Here is an 11,125-nt window from a genome sequence, read left to right on the forward strand (position 1 = left end):
ATGTTGTAGTACTATGATTTGTATCTTGTTTAAAATGATAATTGTTTGTAAACCTATTTATGAACCTCAATAAAAAATTATTAAAAACAAAAACAAAAAAAAACTGAAATTATAAGCAGAAGAATCAAACTGAGACAGCTGCCTGAAGTACCATTCTACCAAAACTGCTTCTAAAGAAGAGAAAACATCAAAATGGTAGAACATAGTAAAAGTATGCAAAGAAGACCAAGTCATTGCTTTGCAAATCTGATCAACAGAAGCTTCATTCTTAAAAAGCCCAGGAAGTAGAAACTTACCTAGTAGAATGAGCCGTAATCCTCCGAGGCGGGAATCCACCCGACTCCAAATAAGCATGATGAATCAAAAAGTTAAGCAAGATGCCAAATAAATGGCAGAAGCTTTTTGACCTTCCAAAAACCAGAAAAGATAAAAAATAGACTAGAAGTCTATCTGAAATCTGAATAGCTTCAACATAGAATTTCAAAAACTCTTACCATATCCAAAGAAAGTAAGAATCTCAGCCAAAGAAGTCTTAGGAAAACAATAATTCCTCCCTAATGTTTGTTAGAATTTACAACTTTAGGTAAGAATTGAAATGAGGACAGCAAAAACCACCTTATCCTGATGAAAAAAATCAGAAAAAAGAGATTCACAAGAAAGAACAGATAATTCAAAAACTGTTCTAGCTGAAGAGATGTCCAAAAAGAACAATACTTTCCATGAAAGTAATTAATGTCCAGAGCAAGCATATGCTCAAATAGAAGAGCCTGAAAAACCTTCAGAACCAAATTAAGACTCCAAGGAGGAGAAATTGGCTTAATGACAGGTTTGATATGAATCAAAACCTGAACAAAATGATGAATATCAGGAAGTAACACTGGCTTATCCTGATGAAAAAATCAGAAAAGGATACTCACAAAAAAGAGCAGATAACTCAAAAACTCTTCTAGCAGAAGAAATAACCAAAAGGAACAATACTTTTCCAAGAAAGTAATTTAATGTTCAGAGAATGCATAGTTTCAAACGGAGGAACCTGTAAAGCCCTCAGCACCAAATTGAGACTTCAAAGAGGAGAGATTGAATTAATGACAGGCTTGAAACGGACCAAAGCCTGTACAAAACAATGAATATCAGGATGATTAGCAATCTTTCTGTGAAAAAAGAACAGAAAGAGTAGAAATTTGTCCTAACAAAGAACTGAAGACAAAACCTTATCCAAACCAACCTGAAAAAATAATAAAATTCTATGAATTTTAAAAGAATGCCAAGAAAAGTAGGTCTTCCAGACTCAATAATAAATCTTTCTAGAGACAGATTTACGAGCCTGAAACATAGTATTAATCAATGAGTCAGAGAAACCTCTATGACTAAAAATCAAGCGTTCAATGATTTGAGATCCTGATGGAAAAAATGGGCCTTGAGAAAGAAGGTCTGGTTTAAACGGAAGTGTCCAAGGTTGGCAACTGGCCATCCGAATGAGATCCGCATACCAAAACCTGAAAGGCCATGCTGGAGCCACCAGCATAACAATCTAATACTCCATAAGAATTTTGGAAATCACTTTGGAAGAAGAACTAGAGGCGGAAAGAAATAGGCAAAAAGACAATTCCAAAGAAATGTCAATGCATACACTACTACTGCCTGAAGATCCCCGGACCTGAATAGGCCCCTGGGAAGTTCTTTATTCAGATGAGATGCCAACAGATCTATTTCTAGAAATGCTCACATCTGAAAAATTGAAAAACATATCTGAGTAAGAGAGACCATTCTCCCAGAAGTAAAGCTTGATTAACAGAGATAATCCGCTTCCCAAATATCTATACCTGGGAAAAGAACCACAGAATTTAGATAGGAGCTGAATTTAGCCCAAGCTAATATCCGAGACACTTCTGTCACAGCCTAAGGACTGATAGTCCTACCCTGATGATTGACATACACCATAGTTGTGATATTGTCTGAAAAACAATAAACGTCTCTTCTTCAAAAAGAAACTAACTGAAAAACTCTGAGAAAACACGGAGTTCCAAAACATCAAATGGTAATCTCGCCTTCTGAGATTTCCAAACCCCTTGTGCTGACAGAGATCCTCAGACAGCCTCCCAACCAAAAAGACTCACATCTGTATAGATCATGGTCCAGGTTGAAAGAAACGAAGAGACCTGTAGAACTAAATGATGGTGATCTTAACCACCAAATCAAGAGAGATAAATATTAGGATTCGAAGATTTAAAATGCGAAATCCTAGAATCCCTGCACCATAATTCAGCATAAAAGACTGGAAAGGTTCTTTCTATTGAAAATGAGCAAAGGGAATTGAATCCAATGCTGTGGCCATAAGACCTAAAACTTCTATGCATATATAGCAACTGAAGGAAATAATAGAGACTAAAAGTACCGACAGACGGAACCCAATAAAATTGTCCCTTGTCTGATAGAGACAAAGACAGTGACACAAACTATCTGGAAACCTAAAAAAGGTGACCCTTGTGTGAGGAATCAAGAGCTTTTGAAAAAAAAAAAACCTCTAACTATGTCCTGGAAGAACAAAGTGAATCATATGAGATTCCGCATCCTCAGAAAATAATCTGAATGAAAACAGAAAAATGAAAATATGCATTTATTGTATCTAATGAAAACAAATAATGCTATCACTGACCAAAAAAAGGCAGAATAGTTTGAATAAAACTCCAAAACCCAGTTCCTAAAAATGGAACTGGAAGAAATACCCCAGAAGATTCCAGGTCTGAGCAGCGCTTGAACCCCACGGGTGATCAGCCATGCTTCAACAGTACCCAAAATATATAGTACCGAAACACACTTAAAGAAAGTGTTAGCCTTACTGGAATAAAATCAAAGAAATTTGGACCGAATAGAACCAAATAAATTTCAAAAAAGTCTTAACCTGCCCCTTGCCAGCCAAGCTGGAATACGGCACGTACATCGCAATTTTAGGGAGCTGATTTCGAACTGAAAAATTTCCAATTAAAAACATGTTACTTAGGAAAGAATTCAGGAATTCGTTCCTTAATAAGAACAACCAAACTAGTATAAGCTTAAAGTTTTAGTCCTAGAACTCAATCTTGAAGCCCAGAGTAACAGTTAAGAATTGAATCCAATTATAAAACAAATAATTGATTATCTTAGAACAAAAGAAATATGGATTTTTAGAAATCACAAAATTCTTCTAGCTAAAACAGCTAAAGACAAAGATTAAACCTCATTTGCGAAAATATTCGTTAAAATGAAGACACAAATAAAATTATTAGCATGATAGTCCAGTTAAAGGACCAGTCAATATACTGGACTTGCATAATCAATAAATGCAAAACAACAAGACAAATGCAACAGCACCTAGTCTAGTAAATTTTGTCCCTTTAACAATGCTAAAATAAAACATAATCTGATACTTGATCTTAAAGTAAACAGAAAAAATGAAGCAATTGCAACATCATCCAAATAAATCACAGGTCCAAGAAAAGTACCTGAAACTAAATAATTTTCCATAAATAAGATACAACCATCTAAAGGAAAATAAATACTATTTTGCTATAGAAACAATAGCATAATTAGTAGGAGTAGAGATAGCCCCAATAAATTGGAGAACCCTCCAAATTGAATTTAACTGCCGGCAAAGAATATGGTTTAAAACCTTTGAAGAAGGAATAAAAGAAAATTCTCAGCCTATTCCATTCCCTAGTATGAGGAATTGGAAAAAAACCTCTGAAAACACAGAAGAATAAATAAGCAGAAATAGTGTTAGCTAGTCTTGAAAAAGAACTAGTTACCTTAATATCCAAAATAATCAACACCTTTTCAACAAAGAACAAATGTACTTTAATAAAAAAAAATAAAAAAAAAAGTAGATTTGTTAGTGTCAATGTCTGATGAAGAAAATTCTGAATGAGAAAAAACATCATCAGAGAAGTATAAATCAGTATGTTGTTGGTCATTTGAAACTTCAATAAAAAAAGAAGTTTGAAAAGAACCTAAAATTTTTATTAGAAGGCACGATGTCAGACAAAGCCTTTAAAATAGAATCAGAAAAATATTTCTTATAAATCTTCTAAATATTTCTTGTACATAAGATGTAAAAAGAATGGCAATATATAAAGCATAAATACTAATGGATTCTGCATGAAAAAGTTTATCATGATAACTTATAACAAACCATAGCTAAAGATAAACATTCATAACATTTAAAATAAAAGAACTTAGCTTTGGTAGGACTGAACTCAGTCAACAGGAATCCTCTTAGATTGTTTTGAAACAGAAACAGTGAAATCTTGCAATATGTAATAGAAAAAAACAATATTTAAAGCAAAATTATCAAATTCCTTAAATGACAGTTTCAGGAATGGGAAAAGAATGCAAAATAATAAGCTTCTAGAAACCAGAAGCAATAAAAAAGTGAGGTTTAAATAATGTGAAGAAAAAAAGTGAAACAAAATATGCCCACATTTTTTGGCGCCAAATATGACGCCCACATTATTGGCGCTAAATACAACGCCCATATATTTGGCGCCAAGTATGACTCCACATCCTCTGACGCCAGAACCGACGCCCACATTTTTTGGCACAAAAAAATGTCTGAATACACATGCGTCAGAAATGACGTTTAACAGAATACAACTTCCGTCGTCAACTACGGCGCCGGAAATGACGAAATTTTTGCGCCAAAAAAGTCAGCCCCAAGAATGACGCAATAAAAAGAAACATTTTCTGCCCCCGCGAGCCTAACAGCACAGAGGGAAAAATGATCAATTGAAAATTTTCAAGGTAAAGATTAATAAATTGAATTAAAATGCATTATCCCAAATAATGAAACTGACAGTCTAGATTTTAAAGGAATACTGATTATCCTGAATCATGGCAAATATAAGTTTAAAGACATATATTTAGAACGTTACATAGAAAGTGCCCAACCATAGCTTAGAGTGTCATGATAAAATAAGACTTACTTACCCTAAGACACTCATCTACATATAGTAGACAGCCAAACCAGTACTGAAACCAGAATCAGTAGAGGTAATGGTATATAAGAGTATATCGTCGATCTGAAAAGGGAGGTAAGAGATGAATCTCTACGACCGATAACAGAGAACCTATGAAATAGATCCCGTAGAAGGAGACCATTGAATTCAAATAGGCAATACTCTCTTCACATCCCTCTGACATTCACTGCACTCTGAGAGGAAAACCGGGCTCCAGCTTGCTGCGAAGCGCATATCATTGTAGAATCTAGTACAAACTTACTTCACCACCTCCATGGGAGGCAAAGTTTGTAAAACTGAATTGTGGGTGTGGTGAGGGGTGTATTTATAGGCATTTTAAGGTTTGGGAAACTTTGCCCCTCCTGGTAGGAATGTATATCCCATACTTCACTAGCTCATGGACTCTTGCTAATTACATGAAAGAAAACAAACCCTGTGTGTTGAAACATTTTCCTTAACATGTTTTCCAACTTTTTATCCATGGGCTCCTTAAAAGACGAGCTATCCTCTAGACTCGAGGAATAGTCGTACGCTTAGCGAGCGTGGAGATAGCCCCATCCACCATGGGAATGGTTCCTCACAGCTCAAGCTGGGCCTCCAGAACTGGGAAAAGCTTCCTAAAATTAGAAGAAGAAAAGGATGAACCTAATCGCTCCCATTCATTCTTTATATTTGCCATCTTTACAGGAACCAGGAAGATCTGGGGCACCACCCTGTCCTCATACACCCTGTCCAGTTTAGGAAGGTTCCTCTGGAAGCTTTGGCTCCGGAACCTCCAGAGTAGCAAGCACTTGCTTCAGTTGAAAGCGCAAATTCTCCATTTTAAACCTATAACCAGGCTCCTCCACCGGAGGTTTGAATGACACGGACTCCGAACCAGAAGGAACCCCACCGAAGCGTCCGAGTGGGCCTCATCGTCGTACCACTCCGCAGGAGTTTCTGGTCTGGAGAGCTCTACGCTTGCGCATAGCAGAACGCGGTAAAGCATAGATCACTTTAGAGACTGCAGTTTGAAGTTGGTCCGCAAAATCTGGTGGCAAGCAAATCTCCCCCGAAGGGGTAACAGTCGGACCCTGGGGCGCTCCATGTGGAATAGGGGACGCAATTAGGGAACACACCTCACAGGACGGAGAGCCCTCAGAGGTGGACGGCTCAGTAGTACTAGATATTATCTTATTTTTAGATGTCGTAGCTCTTCCAAGGTATGTGGAACATAGTTGCGCAGGCTGGTCTACCAGAACCTCACAATAAACACAGGTAAAAGACTTAGAAAAAAAGGGAGTACCCGCCAATGCTTTAGAATCCTCCATAGCTTTTATCTTAATTAGCAAAATATTAAGGCTATACTCCCGAAACTCAATGCTACAGGCATGAAAGCCCTAAACACAGAAATAACAATAAACGAAATCGCCCTGACGGGTTCTCAGGTGAATATTATAAAGTATTTAAAAAATGTTTGCTTCTTCTTTGGAACTTTAGACCACTTCTCTGTTTGAGAGGTGCTTTGTTGTTGTCCACGTGGTCTTCTTCTGGTGTCTTGCTGACTTTCCCGCATTACTGGACATTCCAATTTGAGAAGTTGGCAGGCCTCTGAGATATCTTCTTTGACCTTCACAGTGGTTGTTTTACCATCCTGAAATATATGAAGTGCGAAGGGGAATCCCCATCGATATGCTATTTGATTCTTCCGTAGCAATTGTGTTAGGGGGCGTAGTGCTGAGCGTTTCTGTAAGGTTCTGAGACATAAGTCTTGATAGAATTGTATTACAGATCCCTTAAATTTAAAAGTCAGATTCTTCCTAGCTGCTGCCATTATCTCCTCCTTTTCTTGAAAGCGGGATAATTTAGATATTATATCTCTTGGAGGTTCCCCCTCCTTCGGTTTCGCTCTTAGAGCTCTATGAGCTCTTTCCAATTTAAATTTTCCTTCTTCAGATGACCCTGTGATGGCTTGAAATAAATGTTTGAAATACTCATTTAATTCTGTTGCAGTTATTGATTCTTTAGGCGTATGTTGCACTTCCTGCTTCTATATTCTAAGTCTTCCATCTTTTCAAGAATATCTTCTATATCCTGTTGTTGATCTGCCAGTTGATGTGTAATGTTAGTGATATCTTCTTCTATGGATTCGTCCTTTTCTTCTAGTGTTTCCAATCTTGTTCCAAGCTCCAATATATCTTGTTTAATATCTGCAAGACTGCTTGTAATTGTATCTTGCAATGAATCCATTTTTTCCCACATCTTATTAAAGTTTGCATTGATATCTTTTTTGGAGACTAGGTTCCTTAAGTCCCCTTTAGTAGCAGGAATGTCACCATCATGTTGCTGAGGTTCCAGTTCCTGTTCTAACTCCTCATCTTGTGTGTTAGGCTCCATTTCCTTTATTTTATCACTTTTAGATGATTTGAAGAAAAGATTTGCTGCAGCAGATTTACCTGGTGTAGTTAATTTATTTTGTCTTTTAGTTGCCATGTTGCAATGAATATTGCTAATGCTAGAGAAACTGTGCTGCCTTTGCTTTTGTATGTTAATGCAGAGCCAACAGAGTTCAAACAATGCAGATAGCAGATTTTAGTTGATGGGGGCAAATGCAGCTGTTATCTCAAACTGTATCTTCAATACAATTTAAATGCTGTAGCTTTTTTTTTTTTAAAAAGTTCATACATAGACCTGTTGTAATCTCTATTGCCTTTAGCTGATATTGTAGCCTGGGAAGAGTTATGAGGGAGAAAGAAGTGCAAACTGTCACTGTTTTTTTCTCTCTGCTGTGTTAAGATTATGAACTGACTTCTCCACACTTGCTTTATCTTAACCCCTTAACGACACGCGTCGTACAGGGTACGTCTTGCACAAACTGGTCTTTAAAGACCAGCGACGTACCCTGTACGACGTTGGGGTTGAAAGCGGCTGGAAGCGATCCTGATCGCTTCCAGCCGCTTTCCGGTTATTGTAGTGATGCCTGGATATCGAGGCATCACTGCAATAACATTTTACCCCATCCGATGCAGAGAGAGCCACTCTGTGGCCCTCTTTGCACCGGACATCGATGCCGCGATCGTTGGTGGGAGCAGACGTTGGAGGCGGGTGGGCGGCGATCGATGGCTTACCGGTGGGCGGGATCGTGGGCGGGCTTGCTTGGGGGCGCGCACGGACGCGCGCGTGCACAGGGGAGGCGGGCGGGCGCGTGAACGGGGAGGGAGCGGGTGGGAACCGTTACACAATGGAACAGTGTGGTTTCTGTTTGTGTTTAGAGGGAGAGAGGGGGAATAAATATGTGAATCAAAGTGATCTGGGAGGGGGGTGGGGGTTTAGTCTTGGGGGGGGAAGCTACACTACAGAAAAGTGGGGAAAAAATAAAAAATATAATTTTTTTTTGTAAACTGGGTACTGGCAGACAGCTGCCAGTACCCAAGATGGCTCCCAATAATGTAGAGGGGGAGGGTTAGAGAGCTGTTTGGGGGGGGGGATCAGGGAGGTTTGGGGCTAAGAGGGATCCTACACAGCAGCATATGTAAATATGCTCCCAAAAAAAAAAAAAAAAAAAAAAAAAAAAAAAAGGATACCTTTTATTTTAGTATCGGCAGACTTTCTGCCAGTACTTAAGATGGCGGGGACAATTGGGGGGTGGGGGAGGGAAGAGAGCTGTTTGGGAGGTATCAGGGGGTCTGATGTGTAAGGTGGGAGGCTGATCTCTACAGTAAAACTAAAATTAACCCTGCAAGCTCCCTACAAGATCCCTAATTAACCCCTTCACTGCTAGACATAATACAGGTGTGATGTGCAGCGTTATTTAGCAGCCTTCTAATTACCAAAAAGCATTGCCAAAGCCATATATGTCTGCTATTTCTGAACAAAGGGGATACCAGAGAAGCATTTACAACCATTTGTGCCATAATTGCACAAGCTGTTTGTAAATAATTTCAGTGAGAAAACTAAAATTGCGAAAAAAATTACGTTTTTTTACATTTGATCGCATTTGGCGGTGAAATGGTGGCATTAAATATACCAAAATGGGCCTAGATCAATACTTTGTCTACTACACTACACTAAAGCTAAAATTAACTCTACAAGCTCCCTAATTAACCCCTTCACTGCTGGGCATAAAACACGTGTTGGTGCGCAGTGGCATTTAGCAGCCTTCTAATTACCAAAAAGCAATGCCAAAGCCATATAAGTCTATTTCTGAACAAAGGGGATCACAGAGAAGCACTTACAACCATTTATGCCATAATTGCACAAGTTGTTTGTAAATAATTTCTGTGAGAAACCTAAAGTTTGTGAAAAAATTTGTGAAAAAGTGAACATTTTCTTTTATTTGATCGCATTTGGCGGTGAAATGGTGGCATGAAATATACCACAATGGGCCTAGATCAATACTTTGGGATGTCTTCTAAAACAAAATATATACATGTCAAGGGATATTTAGGTATTCCTGACAGATATCAGGGTTCCAATGTAACTAGCGCTCATTTTGAAAAAAAGTGGTTTTGAAATAGCAAAGTGCTACTTGTATTTATTGCCCTATAACTTGCAAATAAAGCAAAGAACATGTAAACATTGGGTATTTCTAAACTCAGGACAAATTTTAGAAACTATTTAGCATGGTTGTTTTTTGGTGGTTGTAAATGTGTAACAGATTTTGGGGGTCAAAGTTAGAAAAAGTGTGTTTTTTTCCATTTTTTCCTCATATTTTATAATATTTTTAATAGTAAATTATAAGATATGATGAAAATAATGGTATAGTCCATTTAGTGGCGAGAAAAACGGTATATAATATGTGTGGGTACAGTAAATGAGTAAGAGGAAAATTATAGCTAAACACAAACACCGCAGAAATGTAAAAAACATAATTTATGATTACCTGATAAATTCCTTTCTCCTGAAGTGTAGTCAGTCCACGGGTCATCCATTACTTATGGGATATTAACTCCTCCCCAACAGGAAGTGCAAGAGGATCACCCAAGCAGAGCTGCTATATAGCTCCTCCCCTCTACGTCATACCCAGTCATTCGACCGAAACCAAACGAGAAAGGAGAAACTATAGGGTGCAGTGGTGACTGGAGTATAATTTTAAATTTTAGACCTGCCATAAAAAACAGGGCGGGCCGTGGACTGACTACACTACAGGAGAAAGGAATTTATCAGGTAAGCATAAATTATGTTTTCTCCTGTTAAGTGTAGTCAGTCCACGGGTCATCCATTACTTATGGGATACCAATACCAAAGCTAGAAGTACACGGATGACGGGAGGGAAAGGCAGGATCTTTACACAGAAGGAACCACTGCCTGAAGAACCTTTCTCCCAAAAACAGCCTCAGAAGAAGCAAAAGTGTCAAATTTGTAAAATTTGGAAAAAGTATGAAGAGAAGACCAAGTTGCAGCCTTGCAAATCTGTTCAACAGAGGCCTCATTCTTAAAGGCCCACGTGGAAGCCACAGCTCTCGTAGAATGAGCTGTAATCCTTTCAGGAGGCTGCTGTCCAGCAGTCTCATAGGCTAAACGTATTATGCTACGAAGCCAAAAAGAGAGAGAGGTAGCAGATGCTTTTTGACCTCTCCTCTGACCAGAATAAACTACAAACAGGGAAGATGTTTGGCGAAAATCTTTAGTTGCCTGTAAATAAAATTTCAAGGCACGGACTACGTCTAGATTGTGCAGAAGTCGTTCCTTCTTTGAAGAAGGGTTAGGGCACAATGATGGAACAACAATCTCTTGATTGATATTCTTATTAGTGACTACCTTAGGTAAGAACCCAGGTTTAGTACGCAGAACTACCTTGTCTGAATGAAAAATCAGATAAGGAGAATCACAATGTAAAGCCGATAACTCAGAGACTCTACGAGCCGAGGAAATAGCCATTAGAAACAGAACTTTCCAAGATAACAGCTTGATATCAATGGAATGAAGGGGTTCAAACGGAACACCCTGTAAAACGTTAAGAACTAAGTTTAAGCTCCACGGTGGAGCAACAGTCTTAAACACAGGCTTAATCCTGGCCAAAGCCTGACAAAAAGCCTGAACGTCTGGAACTTCTGACAGACGTTTGTGTAAAAGGATGGACAGAGCTGAGATCTGTCCCTTTAAAGAACTTGCAGATAAACCCTTTTCTAAACCTTCTTGTAGAAAAGACAATA

This window comes from Bombina bombina, chromosome 3 (genome assembly GCF_027579735.1).
Source record: "Bombina bombina isolate aBomBom1 chromosome 3, aBomBom1.pri, whole genome shotgun sequence".
Classification (NCBI taxonomy): Eukaryota; Metazoa; Chordata; class Amphibia; order Anura; family Bombinatoridae; genus Bombina; species Bombina bombina.